The 27,845-nt window shown below is 35.6% G+C and overlaps 1 long non-coding RNA gene across 1 annotated transcript in view; it reads left to right on the forward strand.

The window, feature by feature from the left end:
• Positions 1 to 3,814: 3,814 nt before the first annotated feature.
• LOC128554363 (uncharacterized) overlaps positions 3,815 to 27,845 on the forward strand; it is a 40,490-nt gene continuing 16,459 nt past the window's right edge. The window contains exons 1-2 of the long non-coding RNA XR_008369583.1: positions 3,815 to 4,023; positions 15,626 to 26,964. This is a non-coding gene — a long non-coding RNA (uncharacterized LOC128554363). The remainder of the gene's footprint in view (positions 4,024 to 15,625; positions 26,965 to 27,845) is intronic.

Here is a 27,845-nt window from a genome sequence, read left to right on the forward strand (position 1 = left end):
GATCTTCATGAATTTTGGTCAGAATGATTACCTTGATGAAATTTAGACCAAGTTCGAAAATGGGTCATCTGGGGTCAAAAACTAGGTCACTAGGTCAAATCAAAGAAAAACCTTGTGTATGCAATAGAGGCTGTATTTTTCAACTGATCTTCATGAAATTTAGCCAGAATGATTACCTTGATAAAATCTAGGCCGAGTTCGAAAATGGGTCATCTCGGGTCAAAAACTAGGTCACTAGGTCAAATCGAAGAAAAACATTGTGTATGCAATAGAGGATGAATTTTTCAATTGATCTTCATGAAATTTGGTCAGAGTGATTGCCTTGTTGAAATCTAGATTGAGTTTGAATATGGGTTATCTGAGGTCAAAAACTAGGTCACTAGGTCAAATTAAAGAAAAATCTTGTGTATGCGATAGAGACTGTTTTTTTCAATTGATTTTTATGAAATTTGGTCAGGATGATTGCCTTAATGAAATCTAGGTCGAATTTGAATATGGGTCATCTGAGGTCAAAAACTAGGTCACTTGGTCAAATCAAAGAAAAAACTTGTGTATGTGATAGAGGCTGTATTTTTCAATTGATCTTCGTGAATTTTGGTCAGACTGATTGCCTTGATAAAATCTAGGTCGAGTTTGAACATGGGTCATCTAGGGTCAAAAACTAGGTCATATCTAAGAAAATGCTTGTTTTATCACAGGAGACTAATTTTTTGGTCCAATCTTAATGAAAATTGGTCAGAATATTTGTTTCCATGAAATCACTAGGTCAAACATGTTTTACACTGTTATGGTGTGTTTCTTAGGTGAGCGACCTAGGGCCATCTTGGCCCTCTTGTTTATAAATACCAACCAAAATATACATCAAGACAGCACAATAAAGTTTATTCTTTTTACAGATTTTATTATATACTTATTTGATATCATAGTCATATTTGTAATACTATAACCTTACAATAATGGGTACAAATGAAAAAAAAAATCTTGTTTCCTATTCACTTTTGTGAACATTTTCTAATGAAAAATACCCATAGTAAAGAATTTTTTTTTTTAATTTTGAAAAAGCTGTTTCATAGAATTTTTTCCTGTTTTTCTTGTGTATAAATAATTGTATTGTGAGCATAAAAATGTGTGGGTCATCAGGCTAAATTTTTTGTTAAGACCGCTTGAATACAACACCTGTTCGAGCGAAAAATGGCGCAAACCTGACCAAATTGATTACATGTATATCTGCTAGAAGTTAATAAAAAGTTTTAAAAATTCTTAATTCTTTCTATAATTGAATACTAAATAATCTGAAAGGTGATACTGACTTATCAGTACTAAGTCAATTGTCTTACATTATATGAACAACACTGTCTTTGTACTAAAATGCAACGTGAAAACACAACCACAAAAATGGCAAGATACCTGTCAGAAACTTTCCACAAATGTTCACCACACCGAGACGATGTGCAGAGCGCATGTTTTGGATGTCTCGCTTCAAGGTCAAGGTCACACTTAGGAGTCAAAGGTCATATCAGTTTGTTTCGTGTCCGATCTGTAACTCTTGAACCCCTTGAAGGATTTCAAAAGAAACTTGACACAAATGTTCACCACACCAAGACGACGTGCAGAGCACATGTTACGGATGACTTGCTTCAAGGTCTAGGTCACACTTAGGGGTCAAAAGTCATATCAGTTTGTTTCGTGTCCGCTCTGTAACTCTTGAACTGCTGGAAGGATTTCAAAAGAAACTTGACACAAATGTTCACCACACCAAGACGACGTGCAGAGCACATGTTACGGATGACTTGCTTCAAGGTCTAGGTCACACTTAGGGGTCAAAAGTCATATCAGTTTGTTTCGTGTCCGCTCTGTAACTCTTGAACTGCTGGAAGGATTTCAAAGAAACTTGGCAGAAATGTTCACCACATTGTAACGATGTGCAGAGCGTATGTTCTGGATGACTCGCTTCAAGGTCAAGGTCACACTTAAGGGTCAAAGGTCATATATGACTTTGCTTTGTGTATATTGCTCTGCATTGCAGTGCTCTTGTTTTTATTTGGCAGATCTCGTTTTTGTACTTGCAATAATTTTTTTTTAATTACTTCTCTTTTATGTTACTATAAATAGCTTATTTTGAAACTTTTTATTATTGGCCGTAGGGAAAAACCGAGACCACTTTTCTGTGGTACAACATGGATGGTACCTCCAATTTTAAGGTGTATTTTTACATACCTGTACCTGATAAGGATTTTTTTTGTAGACTTTGAATATTTTTTTTGTGGACTTAGATTTGTTTTTTGAAGTTTTCCTTTTGTTGTTCCAGTCCATTGGGGCTACAACAATCAAGTTCTTAAAATTTTGCTCCCATCCTATGATGTAAGCCTTCGGGCGTATATTGCCCCGCTTGGCGGCGCTCTTGTTTAGCTTGTGAACATGATAGAGACAACATTTTGCAATCAACTTTAATCAAACTTGCACATAACTTGTCTTGGCAAAAACTGGCCAGATCCCGTCATGGGTTCCAGAGTTATGGCCCCTTAAAGGGCCAAAATTTGCTATTTTGGCTTTTGCAGCCATATAGAGACTTCATTTATGGTTTAATTTGATACAAACTTGCAAAATATTTTCAACAACAATAAATCTTGAATTCCATGATGAATCTGTCAGGTCCAATCATAGGTTCCCGAGTTACACCCCCTGAAAAGAGCCAAAATTTGGTATTTTTTACCTTGTGAAGACGATAGAAGTGACATTTTATATTTGATTTTAACCACACTTAACTCAGCTTTAATCACAATAAGATCTCAGTTCCTTTCGAAAACTGGCTAGATTCCATCATTGGTTCCAGAGTTACTGCCCCTGAAAGGCGCAAAATTTTCTATTTTGGCCCTTTCAGCCATATAGAGGTTTCATTTATGCTTTGATTTGATAAAACTTGCACAGAATGTTGATGATCTCTAGGCCTGGATCAAAACTGGGTCATGTCGGGTCAAAAACTATGTCATCATATTTATGACCCTATCTTCATGAAACTGGGTCAGAATGTTTATCTTGATAATTTCTAGGCCAAGTTTGAAACTGGGTCATATGGGGTCAGAAACTAGGTAATCGGGTCAAATCAAAGGAAAAGCTTGTTAACACTCTTGTTCATTTGATGTGCATGAAACTTGGTCAGAATGTTTGTCTGCTTGAAATATCTTATAAATTTTTATCTGGGTCATGTGGGGTCAAAAACTAGGTCATCAGGTCAAATCAAAGTGTAAGCTTGTTTACACACTATGGGGCACATTTTTGTTTCTATCTTCATAAATTTTGGTCAAAATATTTATCATGAAGTCTTGGATGATTTCAAATATGAGTCACGTGGGGTTAGAAACTAGTTCACTAGTTCAAAACATAGGAAAAGCTTGTATACACTCTAGAGGCCACTTTTTTGCTCCAATCTTCCTGAAACTTTGTCAGAATGTTGTTTTCATAAAATTTTGGACAAGTTCGAATATAGGGTAAAAAAAAACTAGGTCACTAGGTCAAATCAAAGAAAATGCTTGTTTACACTCAAGAGGCCACGTTTTTGGTCCAATTTTAATGAAAATTGGTCAGAATATTCGTCTCCATGAAATCACTAGGTAAAACATATTTACACTGTTATGGTGTGTTACTCAGGTGAGCAACCTAGGGCCATCTTGGCCCTCTTGTTAAATTTAATGCTTTGTCTCAAGCAAGATCTAATTAAGTCAAAGACTGCCTCAGGTGAGCGACTTAGGCCCTCTTGCTTGTACTACTCTTGAACCTAATGATACATGTATTAATTTCTTACTTTAAGCCGAATCATCCTAACCCTGGCAGTTGGTACAAAGGAATTACAAGAACAGCATTCCTGCCAGACAACCATGAAGGGAGAAAAATACTTCAAATGTTAGACACAGCATTTAAGAGGAAACTTGTATTTACAATTGGAAGGTCAAGAACTACAGGCCAGGAAGGTGTCATAACATGGAATGACATACATCACAAGACAGATCACAGACCCAACACACAGTAGGCCCCATATTTGTTCCAAGCAAAATCACTTAGTTTTTTTAGCATACAATTTTCATTATAATCTGTGCTCAGAGTGAGTTAATGTGATTGTCTGTGTCCATTTTCCTGTCAGTAACAATTTTTCTGTTAATACTCTAGAAGTTGCAATGTTGTCCCACTGAAACTTGATCAGAATATTTGCCATAATAAAACCTTGGATGAGTTTGATATTGGATCACACTGGATCTGAAACCAGACCACTTTGTCAAGTTACAAAAAAAAAAACCTGTTTAAACTTTTAGAGGTCACATTTTTTATCTCACCTTTATGAAGCTTGTCAGAATGTTTGTCTTTATGAAATCTAAATCAAGGTTGAAAATTGGTCACCTTTGTCACTACAAATAATAGAAAAAAAAGATTATTAAAAAATCTGCATAACACATTACAGGTCACATGTTCTAATTGATCTTCATGAAACTTCGTTAGAATATTTGCCTTTATAAATTTTAGATGCAATATGAAACTTTTTATGCTCCCAAAGGTGGGCATATTAAAATCGCACTGTCTGTCCGTCCGTCCGTGTGTGCGAGCACACGATTGGTACCTTAGGTGGTAGGAGGTGTGGCCTAGGACAATAGAAATCCTTTGTATTCATTCGGTAACCACTTAATTCTTTTGTTCCTTAAGTGGTCATTCTATTGTACCACCTAATACATGAATTGTATGGGCGTCTGTGCGGTAAATTCTTGTCCGGGCTGTAACTCTTCCATCCATAAAGGGATTTTGAAATAACTTGGCATAAATGTTCACCATAATGAGACGATGTAAGATCCAGACCCCTAGCTCCAAGGTCAAGGTCACACTTAGAGGTCAAATGTTAACATGGTCTGTTTCATGTCCGGTCCATAACTATACCATCCATGAAGGGATTTTGAAACAACTTGGCATAAATGTTTACGCTAATGAGAAGACATGTCATGTGCAAGACCCAGACCCCTAGCTCCAAGGTCACACTTAAAGATCAAAGATAAGAGGGTATGTTTCGTGTCCGGTCCATAACTCTGCCATTCATTAAGGGATTTTGAAATTACTTGGCATAAATGTTCCTCATAATAAGATGACATGTCATGAACAAGACCCAGACCCCTAGCTCCAAGGTCAAGGTCACTCTTAGAGGTCAAAGGTTAACATGGTCTATTTCTTTCTGGTCTATAACTCTGCCATTGATGAAGGAATTTTGAAATTACTTGGCATAAATGTTCCCTATAATGAGATTAGGTGTCATCCACAAGACAAAGACCCCTAGCTCCAAGGTCAAGGTCACACTTATAAGTCAAAGGTGTTTCTTGTCTGGTCCATAACTCTGCCATTTATCAAGGGATTTGAAAATAATTTGACACAAATGTTTACCATATTGAGAAGATGTTTCATGCTTATGACCCAGGCCTCTTAGGTCAAGGTCAAGGTCACAAAATGATATGTGATTTTTTTGCGCATACAACTTTGGCATTCTTGGGCATATTTTGGGGGCATTTTTCACCAATAGTGACAGCTCTTGTTCTTTTTCTACATGGTCATTATAAATTCTTCTCAAAACACTTGTTTTAATGAATTGTAGTACTTCCAAAACTTATGATCATCTGCAGGGCTTGTTTTACCAAAAATAGGAAGATGTCTGTGCCTGTCCATTTTGGGGAAATTAAGCGTGATTTTTTTAAACCCTCCGTTTGAAGAAGGAGAGATATATTGTTTTGCAGATGTCTGTCTGTTGGTCGGTCCGTAGACCAGTCAGTTTCCGGATTATATCTCAAGAACACTTGGGCCTAGGATCATGAAAGTTGATAAGGAGGTTGCTCATGACCATGTCACAGTGACCAAGAACAGTTAAACGTTTTCCGGATGATAACTCAAGAATGCTTGGACCTAGGGTCATGAAAATTTAAAGGGAGGTTGGTCATGACCAGAAGATGACCCATATTGGTTTTGAGGTCAGTAAGTCAAAGGTCAAGGTCACAGTGACCCAAAATAGTTAAACTGTTTCCGGATGATAACTTGAGAACGCTTGGGCCTAGGATCACAGAACTTATAAGGGAGGTTGATCATGACCCCTATTGATTTTGAGATCAGTAGGTCAAAGGTCAAGGTCACAGTGACCCAGAAAAGCATGACCAGCACATGGCCCCTATTGATTTTGAGGTCAGTAGATCAAAGGTTAAGGTCACAGTGACCCGGAACAGTTAAACAGTTTCCGGACAATAACTTGAGAATACTTGGGCCAAGGATCACGAAACTTAATAGGGAGGTTGATCATGACAAGCAGATGACCCCTATTGATTTTGAGGTTAGTAGGTCAAAGGTCAAGGGCACATTGACCCAGAACAGTAGAACTTTTTTGCCAAATATCTAGAGAATGCTTTGGTCTAAGATCACATTTGATATGGAGGTCACTTATGACCCATAATTATTGATTTGAGGTCAGTATGTCAAATGTCCAGTGCAATGTGTCCAAAAAATTTCTGTTCCTTGTGCAGTTTCTGAATGCATCAAGTGGGGGTGGGGATTTTGTGTTCTACAAGCTCTTGTTTTGAAAATTGGGAAGAAATAGAGCTCTATTTCCAAAAATTGGGAATATTATGAAGGGTAATGCTAAAATTGAAAATAAGGTTTGCAAATCTTAATGAAACAAAAAACAAACATTAAACACCTTTAAAAAGCTTTGATATCTATAGCTTGTCTTCTTGTCTCTACAATGGCATTCCCCTGTCTTCTGCATTTTTAGCTCACCTGTCACATAGTGACAAGGTGAGCTTTTGTGATCACCCTTCGTCCGTCGTCCGTCGTCAGTGCGTCCGTCCGTCCGTCCGTCCGTCAACAATTTCTTGTCTGCGCGATAATGGTTTCATTTATGATTTTATTTTAACCAAACTTGCACACAACTTGTATCACCATAAGATCACGGTTCCTTTCTTGAACTGGCCAGATCCCATTATGGGTTCCAGAGTTATGGCCCCTGAAAGGGCCAAAATCAGCTATTTTGACCTTGTCTGCACAATAGCAGCTTTATTTATGATTTGATTTTTACCAAACTGGCACACAACTTGTATCACCATAAGATCACGGTTCCTTTCTTGAACTGGCCAGATCCCATTATGGGTTCCAGAGTTATGGCCCCTAAAAGGGCCAAAATTAGCTATTTTGACCTTGTCTGCACAATAGCAGCTTTATTTATGACTTGATTTTTACCAAACTGGCACTCAACTTGTATCACTATAAGATTTCGGTTCCTTTCTTGAACTGGCCACATTCCATTATGGGTTCCAGAGTTATGGCCCCTGAAAGGGCCAGAATTAGCTATTTTGACATTGTCTGCACAATAGCAGCTTCATTTATGATTTTATTTTAACCAAACTTACACAAAACTTGTATCACCATAAGATCTCAGTTCCTTTCTTGAACTGGCGAGATTCCATTATGGGTTCCAGAGTGATGGCCCCTGAAAGGGCCAGAATTGGCTATTTTGACCTTGTCTGCACAATAGCAGCTTCATTTATGATTTGAATTTAATCAAACTTGCACAAAACTTGTGTCATCATAAGATCTCGGTTCCTTTCTTGAACTGGCCAGATCCCTTAATGGGTTCCAGAGTTATGGCCCCTGAAAGGGCCAAAATTAGCTATTTTGACCTTGTCTGCACAATAGCAGCTTCATTTATGATTTGATTTTAACCAGACTTGCACACAACTTGTATCACCACAAGATCTTGCTTCCTTTCTTCAACTGGCCAGATTCCATCATGGGTTCCAGAGTTATGGCCCCTTAAAGGTCCAAAATTGGCTATTTTGGCTTTTGCAGCCATATAGAGACTTCATCTATGGTTTGATTTGATACAAACTTCCAAAATGTCTTCAAGAACAATAAATCTTGGATTCCATGACAAATCAAATCCAATCATAGGTTCCAGAGTTATTTTATATCTGATTACCTCCCCTGATTGTAATCAAAATGGATTTATATCAGTAAGTACTTACAGGACTTATTTGAAATTTCATTATTGTTATTAGTTGGAGTGAGACAATCAGGGTAGATAACTATGGACTGATTTTATGTCAAATTACCTCCCTTTATTTCAAATTAAAATTGTTATATCTCCATAACTAATGAAGATACTGATCTGAAATTTCATTTATGTCAACAGATTTATTTGGCAGATCCTTCTTTTGTCCACTTACAATATATATTTTTTTTAATTACCTCCCTTTTACGTTACTATAAATAGCTTATTTTTAGTAACTTTTTAATTATTGGCTGTAGGGAAAACATGAGACCAGTTTTCTGTGGTAAAACATGGATGGTACCTCCAATTTTAGCTGTATTTTAAAATATCTATACCTTGTAAGAGTTTTTCTTCCTTTTTGGTTAAATTTCTTCCCTTTGTTGTTCCTGTCCTTTGGACTTAGATATTTTTTCTGAGGACCTTCTTGTCCTCAAGTGCAATGATAACAGGTGAGCGATATAGGGTCATCATGGCCCTCTTGTTAAACATGTCAGTGTCCAACAGACTTGTAACCTTTGCCGTTTATGCTTTCTGTCACTAGCCTAGGTTGAGTCTTATTAGAGCATAAGGATGATTGTTTCATTCATTGATTTTTAGCTTTTGTGATCACCCTGTGTCCGTCGTCTGTCGTAAGTCGTCCGTCCGTCCGTCATCAACAATTTGACTGTTAACACTCTAGAGGTCACAATTTTGACGCAATCTTAATGAAACTTGGTCAGAATGTTACCCTCAATAAAATCTTGGACAAGTTCGATATTGGGTCATCTGGGGTCAAAAACTAGGTCACCAGGTCAGATCAAAGGAAAAGCTTGTTAACACCCTAGAGGTCACCATTTTGTCCCAATCTTAATGAAACTTGGTCAGAATGTTACTCTGAATAAAATCTTGGACAAGTTCGATATTGAGTCATCTGGGATCAAAAACTAGGTCACCAGGTCAAATCAAAGGAAAAGCTTGTTAACTCTTTAGAGGTCACAATTTTGGCCTAATCTTAATGAAACTTGGTCAGAATGTTACCCTTAATAAAATCTCGGACGAGTTTGATAGTGGGTCATCTGGGATCAAAAACTAGGTCACCAGGTCAAATCAAAAGAAAAGCTTGTTAGTCCCCTACTGGTTGAAAACCAGTTTCGGGGACTATAGGAATGCGCTTTTCCGTCATTCCGTCATTCTGTCATTCCGTCATTCCGTCCGTCCGCAATTTCGTGTCCGGTCCATAACTCTTTATCCATGAAGGGATTTTAATATTACTTGGCACAAATGTTCCCCATGATGAGACGACATGTCATGCGCAAAACCCGCACCCCTAGCTCAAAGGTCAAGGTCACAATTTGAGGTCAAAGGTCAACAGGGCTTTTTTCCTGTCCGGTCCATAATTCTCCCATCTATGAAGGGATTTTAATATCAATTGGCACAATTGTACCTCATAATAAGACGATGTGTCATGCACAACTTTCAGACCCCTAGCTCAAAGGTCAAGGTCACACTTAGCAGTCAAATGTTAACATGGCATTGAACAGGGTCTGTTTCCTGTCCGGTCCATAACTCTGTCATTCATTAAGGGATTTCAATATTACTTATCACAGATATTCCCCATGATGAGACAACATGTCATGCGCAAATGCCGGAGCCCTTGCTCAAAGGTCAAGGTCACCATTTGGGGTCAAATGTCAATAGTGCTTTTTTCCTGTCCGGTCCATAACTCTGCCATCCATGAAGGGATTTAGATACTACTTAGCACAAATGTGCCCAATGATGAGGCAACATGTCGTGCGCAAAACCCAGACCCCTAGGTCAAAGGTCAAGGTCACAGTTGGAGGCCAAAGGTCAATAGGGTTTTTTTCCTGTCCGGTCCAGAACTTTGTCATCCATCAAGGGATTACAATATTACTTGGCATAAATGTTCCCCATAATGAGACGACGTGTCATGCGCAACACCCAGAACCCTAGCTTAAAGGTCAAGGTCACACTTTGAGATCAAAAGTCAATAGTATTTTTTTCCTGTCCGGTGTATAACTTTGTCATGCAAAACAGGATTTGAATATCAGTTGGCACAAACATTTCCCTGGATGAGACAAGATGTTGTGCCAAAGCCCCGGCTCAAGGTCTAAGGTCAAGGTCATACTTGGAGGTTAAAGGTCAAATTCAAGAATGACTTTGTCCGGAACATTTCTTCTTCATGCATGGAGGGATTTTGATGTAACTTGGCAGAAATGTTCACCACTATGAGGCACACTTTTTTTTTTAGAATTATGTCCCTTTGTTTTTACTTTAAATAGATTATATTGTAACTTTTTTATTACTGGCCGTAGGGAAAAATTGAGACCACTTTTCTGTGGTACAACATGCATGGTACATCCAAATTTTAGGTGTATTTTGATCTATCTCTACCTGGTAAAGAGTTTCTTGTGGACTTATATTTTATAGATTTTTTTTTTTTTTTTTTTTTTTTTTAGGGTTAATTTCACTTTGTTGTTACTATAAATATCTTTTATGATAACTTTTTGTATAATCGGCCAAAAAAAAATCCAAATGAAAACAACTGTACGTTTTTATATATGCAAATTTTAATCCAAGTGCTTTATTATATTATATTGTATATATAGTACAATATTGTTTATACATCATTGACAGATATCAGTTCATTATGTTATACTGTAGAAGAGAAAATTAGGTGCCTTCCAGTAGGGGACTTTGTATTGCATGGCAATACTTCATTCACTTGTTAACACTCTAGAGGTCACAATTTTGGCCCAATCTTAATGGAACTTGGCCGGAATGTTACCCTCAATAAAATCTTGGACGAGTTCGATATTGGATCATCTAGGGTCAAAAACTAGGTCACCAGGTCAAATCAAAGGAAAAGCTTGTTAACACTCTAGGGGTCACAATTTTGGCCCAATCTTAATGAAACTTAGTCAGAATGTTACCCTCAATAAAATCTTGAAAGAATTAGATATTGGGTCATCTGGGGTCAAAAACTAGGTCACCAGATCAAATCAAAGGAAAAGCTTGTTAACACTCTAGAGGTCACATTTTTATCCCAAACTTAATGAAACTTTGTCAGAATGTTACCCTCAATAAAATCTTTGATGAGTTTGATATTTGGTCATCTAGGATAAAAAACTAGGTCACCAGGTCAAATCAAAAGAAAAGCTTGTTAACACTGTAGAGACCACATTTATGACTGTATCTTCATGAATCTTAGTCAGAATGTTAATCTTGATGGTCTCAGGGTCCAGTTTAAATCTGGGTCATGTAGGATCAAAAACTAGGTCACCAGGTCAAATCAAAGGAAAAGCTAGTTTACACGGTAGAGGCCACATTTATGACCATATATTAATGAAACTTGGTCAGAATTTTGATCTTGATGAATTATAGGCAAAGTTCAAATCTGGGTCAGATGGAATCAAAAACTAGGTCACCATGACATGTCAAATCGAAAGAAAAGCTAGTTAACACTTAGAGACCACAGTTATGACCATATCTTAATGAATCTTGGTCAGAATTTTAATCTTGATGATCTTTAGGTCAATAGGTCAGGTGAGCGATACAGGGCCTTCATGGCCCTCTTTTTATTGGGTTATCTTGGGTCAAAAACTAGGTCACTAAGTCAGTTAATAGGAAAACCTTGTGAGCTCACCTGCTCAAGGTGAGCTTTTGTGACCGCTTGATGTCCGCCATCTGTCGTCAGTCATCTGTTCCTCAACAATTTCTAAAAAAACCTTCTTCTTTAAAACCACTAGGCAGATTTACACCAGACTTCATAGGAATGATCCTTGGGTGGCCCCCTTGCAAAATTGCCCAAAGAATTAAAATCTATTCAGAACTGTGGTTGCCATAGCAACCGAAAGGAAAATCTTTAAAAATCTTCTTCTCAGAAACTGTTAGCCGAATTTCAAAAATATTTTGTAGAAATGATCTCTAGGTGACTTTCTACTAAAACTGCTTAATAAAGCCATTCTATTTTGTTAAAAACATGGCCACCAGGGGGCGGGGCTTATTTTCCCTCAATGGCTATATTGTAAATTTCAAAAATCTTCTCTGAAACCTGAAGACCTAGAGCTTAGATATTTGGTATGTGGCTTTGTTTCGTGTACTTTTATCAAGATTGTTCAAGTTATGATCCCAGAGTCAATGTTGGTCCCGCCCCATGGTCCCTTGAATTTACATAGAGTTCTATAGGAAAAACATAAAAAAATGTTCTTCTCTGAAACCGAGAGGCACAGAGCTTAGATATTTTACATGTGGCATTGTCTAGTGGTCCATTACCAACATTGTTCAAATCATGACCCATGGTCCATTTAAAGCCCCGTGCCGGGGTCACTTTTAGTTAGTTTTTATATGAGTTATACAGGGAAAAAATACTTCAACATTTATCTGATCATATTTCCTAGACTGTTTAATTACCTGATGACCCCAAGTAATTAGGTGGTCACTTTACTGTGACCTTGACCTACTGACCTACTTTCTTGTTTTTTTAAGATACAGTTTAGAAATTTGGATAGCATATACAGTTTTGCACACCGATCTTAAAACTGACTTCCAGATAAAATATCACACCAGTTTGTTACAGGGTCATTTAGGGTCATAAACTAGGTTATCAGGTCAGTTAAAAGGAAAACCTTGTTTACACTCCAAAAGCCACATTGATATTAATCATCATAACTGTTTGTCAGAATGTTTTGTCTCTATGAAAACTATGTCAAGTTTGAAACTGGATTTCCTGAGTTTTTAAACTTGGTCTCTAGGTAAATCATAGAAACACTCTAGAGGCCACATCTTTTACTTGATCTTCATAAACTTTTGTCAGAATGTTTGTCTCTGTAAAATCTAGGTCAAGTTCAAAACTGGTTTACCTAAGATCAAAAACTGGGGCACAATGTCAAATCATAGAACAACTTTGTTAACACTCTAGAGGCCACATTGTTGATTGAATTTCGAATGTTTGTCTATAATTATGAAATATATGTCATCTGTGAGTTGCCTGAGGTCAAAAGCTAGGAAACTAGCTTTAATAATAGAAAACTGTTGTTAACACAGTAGAGGCTCACATTTTCTATTTGATTTTCATAATACTTGGTCAGAAATTCTGAATGTTTGCCTGTTTAAAATCTGGGATGACTTTGTAACTTGGTTGATTGGGTGAAAAACTAGGTCACTAGGACTGGTCAAATCATTAAAAAAATTGGTTAATGTCTTATTTGTCAGAAAATACTGGCCCAATTTCAAAATAATTTCAATTGTATTTTCCGTGTGTGACCCTCTACTAAAATTGTTTGCTTAGGTGAGTGACCTAGGGCCATCATGGCCCTCTTGCTTGTACTTAAATCAGCTGTTGCCATTCATACTTCAGTGTACCGCATATACAGTCGAGACTGCCTTAACGACCCCCTGAATTTAGCGACTCCCTGTCATATGCGACCCTATTTTATGCTCCGGACACAATTTACTATTAAAATAGTCCGAATTAAGCAACCCCCTGCCTTACGCGACAAGCGACTGTGAAATTAGGCTCCAGAACCGATTATTAGACCGTTTTCAGCGACTTTGAGACGCTCCCTCGCAAGATTTTACACGCCAGAGTTACCGTTCGTTATCTCGCGTGAAGTTGTTTGAGGCGAGAACTTATTTGTTTACAAAAAAATGGCCGATGAAAAACGTGAAAAAATAACTGTTTTGACATTAGAACAGCATGTTAAGGCGCTAGAATTGCTTCCAATTTGGAAAAACATGTGTATAAAGTCACTGTAGAATTCGGAGTCGGGGCATACATTAACAATGTTCCCCGTGGAACAAAAAGAAGGCGATATTTAACAGAAAACGACGAAGTGAACATGGTTTTAAGATGCAGTCCATAAACGAATAAATATCACGGGACCATTAATGCACAAAGAGAAAATGAACATTAATCCCTGTGTGTAAAGAGTTCATCTAATGGAACATTTATATTTTAAAATCGCCATTATTCTCTTGCTAGATCATGAGCTTAAATTTGTTTTATCAACATCAAACGAATTATGCAAACTATTTTAAATGTTATATTTTATCAAAATGTAAGTAAAGAAATAGTATTTAAATATTTTTACTCGTACCTTAAAAGAGGCCTATATATAAGTATCCAATATACATGAAAAATCAAGCAGATATATGTATACATAAAACCAGCGTCAGCCAGTTGAGTGAGACTGTTTTAAGAGACTCCCTGTCATATGTGACCTTTTTTGCTGCTTCCCAAAGTCGGTCTCTTAAAACAGTCTTGACTGTATATTTGAGGGCAAATAGTCATTTTTACATGAGCAACTGATTGCTACTATGGTCCTCTTGTTTACTTGGTAAGGACGTTTTTCCTCCTCAGTCTAGGTCCAGCTTAAATAGACAATATATAGATTTCTGTATAAAATGAATGCAATTGGACATCTGTCTACAATATATTGAGAAAGCCCTTATAATTTGAAGTTTTAAATTCTATGTGGTACATAAGAATTTTGCAGAACTACCTTAAACATTGTCAGAATGTTTGCCTTAATGAAGTCTAGATTATAAGTTTATTGGGTTATTATGGGTAAGACCTAGAACAGGTGAGTGATACAGGGCCTTCTTGGCTCTCTTGTTACATCTTTTCTGTGGCTTCAGGACATGGCTGGTATTGAGTGTTGCCTTTGTTGTACTGTTTTGTCACTGACTGTTCCAAGGTGGTGCCATGTCAATATTGTCAAAATGTTACATTGTGTACTATGTATATTTTTTGTGTAAATATCTTGGGTACACAGTAATATAAACACTGCTATAGGGGTTTCATTTTAGGGAGGAATTCTTTCTTGAACATAACTGTTCTTGGACATTTGTTTATGTTTTTAGTATTTACTATTTTAGACTAGTGATTAAAGGAATATTAACAAGTTACAAAGCTTTCTTGTTATACGCCCGAAGGGATGTATTATGTTATGATGCCGGTGTCCGTCCATTAGCAATTTCGTGTCCGCTCTGTAACTCTTGAACCCCTTGAAGGATTTTGAAGAAACTTGACACAAATGTTTACCACATCAAGACGACGTGCAGAGCGCATGTTTAAGATGGCTTGCTTCAAGGTCAAGGTCACACTTAGGGGTGAAATGTCATATGACTGTTTCGCATACGCTCTATAGCTCGTGAATTGCTTAAAAGATTTTAAAGAAACTTGGCACAAATGTTCACCACATCAAGACGAAATGCAGAGTGCATGTTTCGGATGGTTAGCTTCAAGGTCAAGGTCACACTTAGGGGTCAAAAGTCATACCTTTAGGCGTATATTGCTCAGCATTGCGGTGCTATTGTTAACTACTTTAGAAAAATCTTTTCATGTTATATATCCAGATAAATAGATGATTTTTGTAACATATAAGTGGTAACTAGGTAATAATATAAAGTGGTTGCAATTATGAATACTTACAGGTATATTTTGTCTGAACTTAGACTAAACTCATTTGTTACTAAACTGAATAACCAGGTAATTATCAACCATAAGTACCTTTATTCTATTTTTTATGGATATGAGATTCTGATGTTGTTTTTTTTGTATTTCAGGTTTGGATACCCGGACCCTACTTATTTAACTCGAGTCAAAGCAGAACTTGCTGATAAAGGAGTGACAGAAGAAGACATACCAAAATTTCATACTTCATGAATTTAATTAGATTATATGTTCACAATGTTAGGAACACATTTTATTGTACATATTTTGTTTAACTAGAGACTAAATTAGAAGTATTTTATTTTGACACAGCTTGATTATTCTGATATTGCACAGATATAATTTACTGACAGTGGAGTTTTCTGATCCTGCATTGTTTTGCACAATGAATTTTGTTTCCCTGCCTTCATATGAGATCTTGTGACTGTGTCGAATAATCACTTATCTAATATTTTACAGACTTTAAAATGATAGTTTGTGTGAAAGAAAGAATGTTTGTGTAAGCATAAATGTATTTTATCTTGAATTAATTTTCTTGCAGTTGAAATATGCAGTGATTGGTGTTATGAATTCAAATGTACTCAAAGCTACAGACAAGGTGTGTATTTGTGTAAATGCGGAAAAGCAGTTTATTAAAGAACATTAGTGTACAGCACAGCAGAGAAAAATCATTTCACTCAGTCACTTTTAATTAAGAGTGCTGCGTAGAGCAAAGTTAATAAAACTGCTTCAGTTGAAAACATCACAAACATAGACTGGTTCAGTTGGGAGTATTTCCATCATGCTTCCTGCTGCTATCGGCATATAATGGAATGCTCCATTCAGTTTGGTCCTTTAGGGCATTTTTCATTAAATGTTATAAACTAGTGTCTGATACAATTTCTGCTTTCAGTTTCAAAAAAATGGTGTAGGGACAGAGAAAGTTACCGCAGCCAGTTCAAACTAATATGCTACTTTGGTATTCGGGCTTGCCAAAATCGCAAGTGATTTTCTTGCAAAAGCAATTTCAGTCTATAAAAAAAACAACAATTGAGCAAAATTTATTGGGGCAAAAATTAAGCATTACTGGCTAGCGTCCTACAACCGGACACTTTTGGAATATTTTTCACGATTACTCTGGGGAAAATGATATATCTAGTGGTTGAAATTTCATGTGAACAAAGCTAGGTTCTCCTCTCAACTAAAGAGTTAATTTGTTTACTTCTAAAAATGAAGGGCCACCAAATCACGTTATTTTAAGGTCAAACAGTACCATGTTTACGGACAACGAGTTGTCACTTTATTGATTTTCAATTTTCATTCAACATTTAATTAAACTTTATTTTCAAACAAGGGAAAGTAGTTGTACAGTGTCTGAGTCATAGAATTGTACGAATTACCCCTTGAATCGATAATTTGATCGTATCTCTCCCGAATAAATCTTTTAAAATTTCACTCTTCGAAGTGGATATTTTGATATGAAAATGTGTTTTAGGGTGTATCAAAATCATGTACTAAATTATCAAAGCTGTATTTCCCCAGTTTAAGAGTTTCCTAAGCGTCTTGTCTGCTTACATCAAATTTGCATGGGGCCTTTAGATTTAATGGCGTGACCCTATGGAAAAACTGCGCATGCGCACCGCGCATTTCCGACTTCCCCCAACATGTAAACATGCTGCGTGAGTGCAGACGAAATGAAATGTAGCATTTCTTGTAAAATACTTAAATTTAACCGTTGTAACTTCGCTGTGCTGTTGAAATCAAGCGTCCATCTGATCGTAAGCAGATAAGCAAGGTTAAAGACCGAAATAAAACATTAACAGGACTCTCCGGTTTGGTGCTCATCCGGATTTGGTGGTCGACAGCCAGTAAGCAATAGAAAAATGAAATACTCAGTTACCTAAAAAGTAAAGCGGCAATTAGAACAGAAGCTTGTACTGTTTTGAATTTGAATCTTACCATTTACTAATTATTTTTCAGATATTAAGTGTAAATTTTAAAGAATGTCTGTTTTTTGCAAATTTCATTTTATTTTATTATGTTAGCAAATGACTTGTAAATAAGCACATTATAAAGCAACAAGGGATTATGTTTATAAAACACTTTTGGATCATATGCTAAATTATGTTTCAATTAAACCATAGTTCATAAGCTGCAATAGTAGGCACTGCTGTTGGATACACTAAAGACTTATTATACTAGTGATATTTTGGTGGGTTGAGAAGTTGTGGCAAGTTTATTGTTTTGCGTGTTGATTGGGTTTTGATTCCAAATTAGGCTACAGTGAAAGTTGTTGTAACAATATAAAAATAATTGACTTTAGTAATGTATATTCATAACTGTATTGTACTTTCATTAAGGTAGTGTATAATGTTTTATGAAATTGTAATAGCTTAAATCTTCAAAGGTTTGCAGATTCTAGCTAATAGAATTCAGTAACACATTATTATATGTCCCCTTAAGTATATATATTAGCATTATTATTTTGTGCAACCATTTTGGTGGGATAGTTTGTAGATTGATCATATTTGTAATTGCTAAAAAAATCTTCTTGTCTGAAAGTTCAAGGCCTATGCCTTTGATATTTGGTATGTAGCATTGCCTAGTGGATCTCTAACAAGATTTTGTTCAAATTATGCCCCTGGGGTGAAAAGAGGCCCACCCTGGGGATCACTTGTTATATGAGTTATATAGGGGAAAAAAGTTCAAAATACAGCCTTGAAATTTGGCATGTACAGTTTTGCACACCAATCTGAAAACTGACTTTCAGTGACCATGAATATGACCTACTGACCAACGTTCTTAATATTTTAGCATCAGTTTGCCATTTGAAACATGTGGCTCATATTACTCAGGTGAGCGATCCAGGGTCATCATGACCCACTTGTTTGTTTGTTTATATTCATTCAGTTAGAATGGCTGTTGAGTACTGGAGCATTGCTATCCTCTGATAGCACTTTTTATGTTTCTAAAAGTTAAGTAAACTTTGATTTCCAGGAAGTGACCATTCAATTTATTCATTCAAGTACACAAGTTCTATATATGTCCTTTAATATCATTATTATCATCCTTGCTATTATTGTAAAATCTTTTGATGATTATTATTGATCCTTTTTTTTCTTGAAAACCTTTATGCAGTTTTCTTCTCTTAAAAAACTCAATAAACTCAATATCTTGTAATAATTGCCTCTATGTATGAAGTATGTTATATACCACCATCCCTAAGAGTGTCTTATTTTAACTTATAGATATTTAATCAGAACATTCTGAAAGCTTACCAAATATTGTAAAGAAAAAACAACAAAAACATTCATATCATTACAATCATCAGATCTTGGTATTTGTAAAGTTTAGATACTACAGTTTTAGAAAAGTGTGTTTTGTTTCGGGAATGTCTCCAATATATTTTTTGTAAAACACCATTTATTTGTTTGGTAGTAGTATGCATAATTGTGTCTGATAAAATTCATTTATAAACTTAAGTGCTTAGTTTAAGGTAACTTTGTGTCAGTTTAAGGTATCTTAAGATTCTGAACTTTAAGACCCTTATTCTAAAAGTAATGGTTGCATACCATGAAAAAGGCATAGTGATGAACCAAAACCTTCACTGGTGTCATGAAATGGTATGAAAATGAAATATTTCAATAGTTGTGCAGATGTTTTGTTTTTTTTATTCTGTAAGATGTAAAAAACATGCTGGTGATAAAAACTTGATTTCTTTTGTTTATGATATAATCAAATGGTTGAAAACGTCTAATGTTTACAGAAGAGCTAGTGATAACAACAACATGTTTCTGTGCAGCTGAAATTCAGACTTTTTTCAAAATGAATGGAAATATTACCATAATAATAGCCTTGATAAGTGAAGCTGTACAAATTACACATATCTTGCAGTTCCAGATAAATTGAGATACTGTTGCTATTGTATTTTCTAGCATCTCGAGTCGCAAGTGACATTGTTTCCTGAGGAATATGAAGGTTAAATGTCATGTACTTGTACGCATACAACGTAAAATGTACCATAGATAAATGGTGGTCTTTGTAAATATAATATTTCTACAATTGCAAAAACGAGATATACACTGTAGTTTACTTAACAATACTTTACTATTCATATGATTTGGGTTTTTTAGCTAACTTGTCACAAAGTGACAAGGTGAGCTTTTATGATGGTACGGCATCCGTCGTGCGTGCGTGCGTGCGTGCGTCCGTCTGTAAACTTTTGCTTGTGACCACTCTAGAGGTCACATTTTTTGTGGGATCTTTATGAAAGTTGGTCAGAATGTTCATTTTGATGATATCTAGGTCAAGTTCGAAACTGGGTCACGTGCCATCAAAAACTAGGTCAGTAGGTCTAAAAATAGAAAAATCTTGTGACTTCTCTAGAGGCCATATATTTCACAAGATCTTCATGAAAATTGGTCAGAATGTTCACCTTGATAATATCTAGGTCAGGTTTGAAACTGGGTCACGTGCCATCAAAAACTAGGTCAGTAGGTCTAAAAATAGAAAATCCTTGTGACCTCTCTAGAGGCCATATATTTCATAAGATCTTCATGAAAATTGGCCAGAACGTTCACCTTGATGATATCTAGGTCAGATTCGAAACTGGGTCATGTGCCTTCAAAAACTAGGTCAGTAGGTCAAATAAAAGAAAAACCTTGTGACCTCTCTAAAGGCCATATTTTTCTTGGGATCTGTATGAAAGTTGGTCTGAATGTTCATCTTGATGATATCTAGGTCAGGTTCGAAACTGGGTCACATGCGGTCAAAAACTAGGTCAGTAGATCTAAAAATAGAAAAACCTTGTGACCTCTCTAGAGGCCATACTTGTGAATGGATCTTCATAAAAATTGGTCAGAATGTTCATCTTGATGATATCTAGGTCAAGTTTGAAAGTGGGTCACGTGTCCTCAAAAAGTAGGTCAGTAGGTCAAATAATGAAAAAACCTTGTGACCTCTCTAGAGGTCATATTTTTCATGGGATCTGTATGAAAATTGGTCTGAATGTTTATCTTGATGATATATAGGTCAAGTTTGAAACTGGGTCAACTACGATCAAAAACTAGGTCAGTAGGTCTTAAAATAGAAAAACCTTGTGACCTCTCTAGAGGCCATACCCTTGAATGGATCTTCATAAAAATTGGTCAGAATGTTCATCTTGATGATATATAGGTCAAATCCGAAACTGGGTCACGTGCCATCAAAAACTAGGTCAGTAGGTCAAATAATAAAAAAACCTTGTGACCTCTCTAGAGGCCATACTTTTCATGGGATCTGTATGAAAAATGGTCTGAATGTTCATATTGATGATATCTAGTTTGAGTTTGAAACTGGGTCAACTGCGGTCAAAAACTAGGTCAGTAGGTCTAAAATTAGAAAAATCTTTTGACCTCTCTAGAGGCCATATTTTTCAATGGATCTTCATGAAAATTGGTCAGAATTTTTATCTTGATGATATCTAGGTCAAGTTCAAAACTGGGTCACATGAGCTCAAAAACTAGGTCATTATGTCAAATAATAGAAAAAACGACGTCATACTCAAAACTGGGTCATGTGGGAACAGGTGAGCGATTCAGGATCATCATGGTCCTCTTGTTTAAAGATACTAAAATCACAGGTAAAATGAAAATTTGCACATTTCATTGCAGTTTTTCAATGTTTTGTTACAAAGTATTGTAATGAATTATTATTATAGTAAACTCTGTAGACCTGCATTTTTTTCATTGAGTAAAACAGTGTATACTGAAAAAGTCAAATATAAAGAATCAGCAATAGGTCCATGCTCTTTGTAAGAACTTTCTACAAGTTATAATACTCTTTTAAGTTAAAAAGATGTTAAAATGCATGTAAAAACTGAGTAGTAAGTTATTGTTGTTCAAAACTGCAGTTGTATGGATGCCGTTTGCATCGATTTTTCTCTCTCAAATATTCTTTATTTTGACATTTCTGATTGTGTTAAATGTTCAAAGTATATATGTTAAGTTAATGCTGTTGAAAATTAATGTACATAATCTTAAATGCTTTCTTAATGTATGAAAAGTATTACATTTCTGTATATTCATAATAAAATTACTTTATATATTTAGGAATTTTGGTAAAAGGTCCTCCATATTTTTATACCACCAGTGTGGAAGACCAAGGAAACCTAGTGTTCAAACTTTCAGTCCATCTGTCCATCAGTGGAGACATCAGTCTGTCTGTCCATCACACTTACTTTTGTGTACTCAACTCCTACAGTTCCTATCCAGTTAAAATGAAGTTTGCTATACATCATCAGCATAAAGTGGACATAGGCATGTTATAAGGACTTTCAAGTTTGATTTTAGTTTCTTAGTTTTGAACTTTGAAATACATTTTTGTATTGCAGCGACATCAAACACTATGTACTCATTTCCATCCAATTGAAATGAAACTTGGTATATTTCATTAACAATAAGGAGGCATATGCATGTTATCAGTTATGGCCCCCATTTCATAAAACTAGCATCAAGTTTTAACCTCATCAACATGTCATGCAGAGAACACAATGTAGATCTTTAGGTCCAAGGTCAAGGTCACACATAGAAGTCAATTATCAGATGTCTTAAGGTTATGATCACAACATTTTACTTACCCTATATCGAAGTGGAGTCTGGGGATATTAATCACCTTTCATTTTAGCTCACATTTTTCTGGTCTGGGCTACTACTTTGCTATATATGGATTGATATTCAAATAGCTTTTTTGTTTGAATTAATATGTATATATTGGGTGGGCCGGTGGTGTAGTGGTAACACGCTTGACTGTCAGTCCAGAGGTCCGGGGTTCGAATCCCGGTCCAGGCACTAGAAATTTCTGAGATGCTCTTGAATGTCTCCCGCCTAACTAAGAGGCCTGTACTGGTTCTTCCCAGGAAAGACGGCTTCGCATGTATCGGTGCTATACACCAGGCATGTTAAAAAACCAGACTCTGTTCGCAAAGAGCTAGGCTAAGTAAGCCGGACAGATCTGTATCTAAAATTGATTTCTCTCTATCTATTCTGGGGCTTTATCTCACTCTGTCCCTCTGGTCAGATCGCTCTGTGTCTGTACTAGTAGAGGATGAATTTCGCGCCCTGTGTGGCTGCGTTTGCTACATGTAAAGTGCCTTTGAAAGTGTTTATCATGAAAAGGGCGCTATATAAATCTGGTATAATAATAATAATATACCTACATTTTATTTCCTTTTGTATACCTAAATTTCATTCCCATGAGGTTCTGGGACTTGAGTATGCAAAGAATTTGAACCACTGCCTTACCTTTGCATGATCAGGAGGGGCGACTTAAAGGTACTGAACACATTGTTTTTCTCTATGTTATTCCTGAATGTATAAAAGTTTTATATTCCATACCTCATATTTTCCTTTTGAAATAAATATTTTAATCCTGTTTGATGCCATATAACCTGTACTGTATTGTAAAACCTACATCTTATTTAGTTGAGCCCTAGAGTGCAAATCCTTTACACCTGGACTGTGAGACTGCTGTAACATGTTCTCTGAAATCTGTTTGTGGCAAACAGTGTATTTATAATACTTGAAAACCTATGAATTTTGTGTCTGTACATCAGTTTATTAATAGTTGCCACTATAAGTTGCCCTTATTAAATGGCTTGCCTATCAATAGTATAAAATTATTAAATGAAAATGATGGACCTGAAGTGGTCCCTAGCATGACTAAACCTGTCTTTGCAGGAGGGCATAGCCAGAGTACCAACTTAGGTTTAGAAGTGTTAACATGTTATTGAAAATGTTAGTGAATGGAAAATCGATAATCATATAAAATAGACAAACTTATTAATGTAATGACTCAAGAGTTACATGACATCATACAAACAAGGTGGGCCAATAACCAGTTATTGTGCCCACTTCCAGTTACTGAGCTGGTTTACAGGATTCTGTCCCAAGATACTTTGTTACTAGTTAGTTTTGACTATTGACCGGCAAATCATTCAGTAAGTGTTTTATTACGTCAAGCCAGAAATAAAATTTAAACCACCACCTATGGAATTACTATCCATAGAATGTAAGACCTGACAATCCCTGGTTGTATAGAAATCCATATTGCCACTGGACCATAGATGTGCTGTGTAAATTTTTTTTATATATATACAATGCTAGGCACTTTGCAATGATTGGTCTGATGTGTTGTGGTGGTGATTGTATATTGGTATGTATAAATTGTATCAACATGTATGTATAATCATTTATTTATATTGCGGTTAATTGATATTATGAACTTAGTGGATCTTGTGTATGGGAAAACAAACTGATTTAAATATTAATTATTTCCCTTAATATTTAGATACATGGTATCCTGGTGATAGGGTTAACTTTCAGAGAGAATATATAGCTTCTCTGGTTCCAGCCAGTAAAAAAAGTAAATATCACAGTTGTGAGACATGATTACAGTGATTTGAGCAAATTTGAACCAAGTGCAATGTGTAGTGCAGTTCGTGTGTATATAAAGCAGCATTGAAACCAGGCCATTGCCACAATTTATCTTATTGTGTTGTGATCTCTCTCTCTATTTCTCCCTCTATTTATCTATTTGATATATATAACTTATTAATAAAGAGGCAGGATTGGTCCAGGAGCATTCTTCGAAACTTTTGTTTGCTTAAAAATATAGGTCAGCAAAGTATTATAGATTATACTTTACCTAATATTATTTTATGGCAGATTTGCTATCATTATAGTATATTTAATGTTGTTAACTTTACAATTATACATGCAAATGTTGTTCTAAATATGTTTGTTGAGTAATGTTCTTGAGATGTTATATTATGTGAAAACATCTTTCTTGTAAATTTATGCAGTTTTTTGCCTTTATCGTTATAATAAGCAGATTTAAATATTTAGCTCATTGGAGTATTCAAGGGTAAGTTATTGTGATCGCCCTTCGTTCGTAAACAGTTTTACTGTTCACATATTGGAAACCTCATTTCTTGAACAAAATAAAACTTACTAAATTGTATATGGTCACAGGATCTCAGTCAAGTTCAATACTGGGCAAGATTGCTCCAGCAACACCAGTGTTAAGGCCATTGAATGCTTCAAAATTGACATACAGGGTGTAAGGAAGGTTTGTTTGATATAAGTAAACAGCTATGCAATTTTACTGAGACTAAAGAGACAATATGAAAGGTACGTAGTTTCACTGAAAGAATGTCAGTTGATGAAAGGTTTATTTTTTCATGCTACATTATATAAAATTTTATTATTCAGTGAAAATTCCATTGCAGATTTCAAAAACTTTATTTTTTACAGTGTAATGCATATATATACAGTCGACATTGTATTAAGAGACCGCCCGAGGGACTGATAAAAAGTGGTCTCTTAATGGAGTGGTCTCTTAATGAATTTCAGTCAGGTGAAGAGAAAAGATATTTTAACTGTTAATATAACTGTATATATCATGAGCATACATATATGTATATAAATTTCACAAACTGAAAATTATAACTTGATTGTTTGTAAGTTCGACTGTTACAAAGGTTAATTGCATCCAGGCAGGTGCAAAATGTACTCGCTAATTACACAGGTGAAGAAATACCCGGCAGGAATTTGGTACCAGGTTGCTTAATAGATACTTTTGTTAAATATTTTTCCTGTCGGGACTCCATTAAAGTGGTCGCTGGTCGTTTAATAAAAAAGTCGTTTAATGGAATAACTTTTTATACTGAAAACGTTCGGGAGGGATTTTGACCGGTCGTTTAATACAAAAATCGCTTAATAAAGGTGGTCGCAAGTACGATGTCGACTGTATATATATCCTTAAAATACCTGGTATGTTGGAACGTAATTCTGTTCATTCCATAATGTACCGTTATATGTACCAGGGATCTTGGAACGATCATAGATCATTAATAAAAGAATGTTCCAACAAACCAGGTTATTCAGGGTTTTTATATATATATATATAGTTAACTTTCAGAGAGAGAAAATATAGCTTCTCTGGTTCCAGTCAGTTAAAAAGACTAAAATATCACTACTGATTTATGAGACATGAAAACAGAGATTTGTGTATATATATGCAAATGTTGAACCAGTATGAATGTGTGGTACAATTCGGGCTCATATATAAAGCAGCATTGAAACTAAACTTACTGGGTTAGTGGACTTGCTGTGGCATGTACGTGTTCGTTTGTACTGCTAGGCGCTTTGCCGTAATTGTGTGGTTTATTGCGGTGGTGATTTAGTTTGTATAACTTCTCTCTACTATATATATATATATTAAGGATCTGACTGCTTGTGTTATTATCAATGAATGAAGTAATGCCGATTTATTTTGAAATGTTGACCTGCTGTGAATTAAGTGCATCAGAATAAATTTTATTTTCTCCAGTTGATAAATCTGGATTTTATCAAATTTATGTATCAGCAATATTATAAATATTGCATTCCTGAGAGGGTTATAAGAAAAATGTTCACCTGGCGATATAATTATGAATATTGAGCCAAGGTGTATATTCATATTTTGAGGGGTGAGCATTTTCCATATCCCTCACAGGAATGCAATATTCATCATATTATACCGAAGAAATATACAGGTAAAAACATTAACTCGAACATAATGAGTTAAATGATTTATTGAAACAATAAGGTAAAGACAAGTATTATAGAAGTCTTAATTAGAGAACACACCAAAATTGTGGCAATTTTTTTTTTTTTCAAGCAATATCATGACTGATCATACGCTAACATATCTATAAACTCATATATTTAAATTCATATTACAGTGTTGTATCAGTGCCGAAACTGACAGCAGTAACATTGGAAAAACGGTGATAATTATCTTATTTCTTAACGATACATTTAAGTATGAGCACTCATATTTTTAGTTAGATCATTTCCGATCTGACAATCATAGTTTAAATTCAAAATTTTATAAAGTTATTTTTGGCACGGAAATCAAATCATTGAAAAAAAAAAGAAAAACTGGCCGGGGTCATACATGCATGAACACTAGAAAAAAATAATTTAATCATATTAACTTTGTAGAGGGGATTATCCGTCATCTCTTGTCCTGCATCATCATTTTTACTTAAATGTTTTTCTCAAACTTTTTGTCAGACTTACACAAAACTTTTTCTGCAATATCCTGGCACCAACCTCTTCTCCCAAATTTGTTCAATGGTTCTGCATGGCCCATTTTAGAGGCCATCAAAGCTGAAAACATTTTACTTCCCATAAACTGCTCTGTTGACCTGCACCAAACTTGTACTGACTAGACTAAATATCCTTGTATGGACCTCCCTCAGAATTGTTCAAGTGGTTCTGCTAGGCCCCTTTTATTGAGTGCTAGAGCTTCGAATTAATAGAAAAAAAACTTTAAACAACTTCTTCTCATGAACTGCTTGATGGATCATTACTTTATTGGCCTGGCGCATCCGTACACAGACCTCTCTGAATTTCTAGCTTGTCTGATTTTGAAAAAAAAATCTAAAAAGGTATTGTCGTCACTTGTCAGCGTTGGTTAGGTCCACCTTTTCTTAAAAAACTATAGTAACTTTAGCTTTGAAACTTTATCATCATTAGGTGGCTGCATAGGCTAAAAACCATAACTCTTGATACACCATTAGGCGGCTGCATAGGCTAAAAACCATAACTCTTGATACACATTTTTTTTTCAGAATATTATGGCCCTTCTTGTGCTGAAAATTTTGTTTTTGTGGTTAAAATTTTTGTTTAGGTCAACATTTTCCAGAAAAAAAAGTTATAAGAGTTACAGTTTTGAAACTTGGCACAGGTATTTATAAAAGTTGAATTTCTTGGTTAAAACGTTTGTTTTCGTCAACTTTACTTGAATACAGTTGTTTTGAAACTTTGCATACTTGTTTATCATTAGGTGAGTATGTAGGCCAAGAGCCATAAGTCTGATTTGCATTTTGTCTGAATTATGACCCTTTATTTACTTAGAAAATTTGAATTTCTTTTTATTTAGGTCCACTTTCCTTGAATTCTACAAGAGCTATAGCTTTGAATCTTTGTACACTTGTTTATTATCATTTTGATTTAGATTACATGTGGTAAGCAGGTCAAGAACTTTCTCTCTTGAATTTTGCCAGAGATATGGGCAATGCTCAGGGTGAGCTATTGTGATCACCCCGTGTCTGATGTATGTGTGTGCGTCCATCCGTCCGTCATCAACAATTGTGTTTAAAAGACATCTCTTCCAAAACCACTGAAGGGAAACTTCAAAAATGTTCTTTTGTGAAACTGCTAGCCTGATTTTAAAATAATTTTACACAAATGGTTCTTGTGTGACCTTCTACAAATATTGTTCAAATTTTTCTGATTCGTCAAAAAACACGGCACTTTTCATCAACAA

This window comes from Mercenaria mercenaria, unplaced genomic scaffold (genome assembly GCF_021730395.1).
Source record: "Mercenaria mercenaria strain notata unplaced genomic scaffold, MADL_Memer_1 contig_4972, whole genome shotgun sequence".
NCBI classification, from domain to species: domain Eukaryota; kingdom Metazoa; phylum Mollusca; class Bivalvia; order Venerida; family Veneridae; genus Mercenaria; species Mercenaria mercenaria.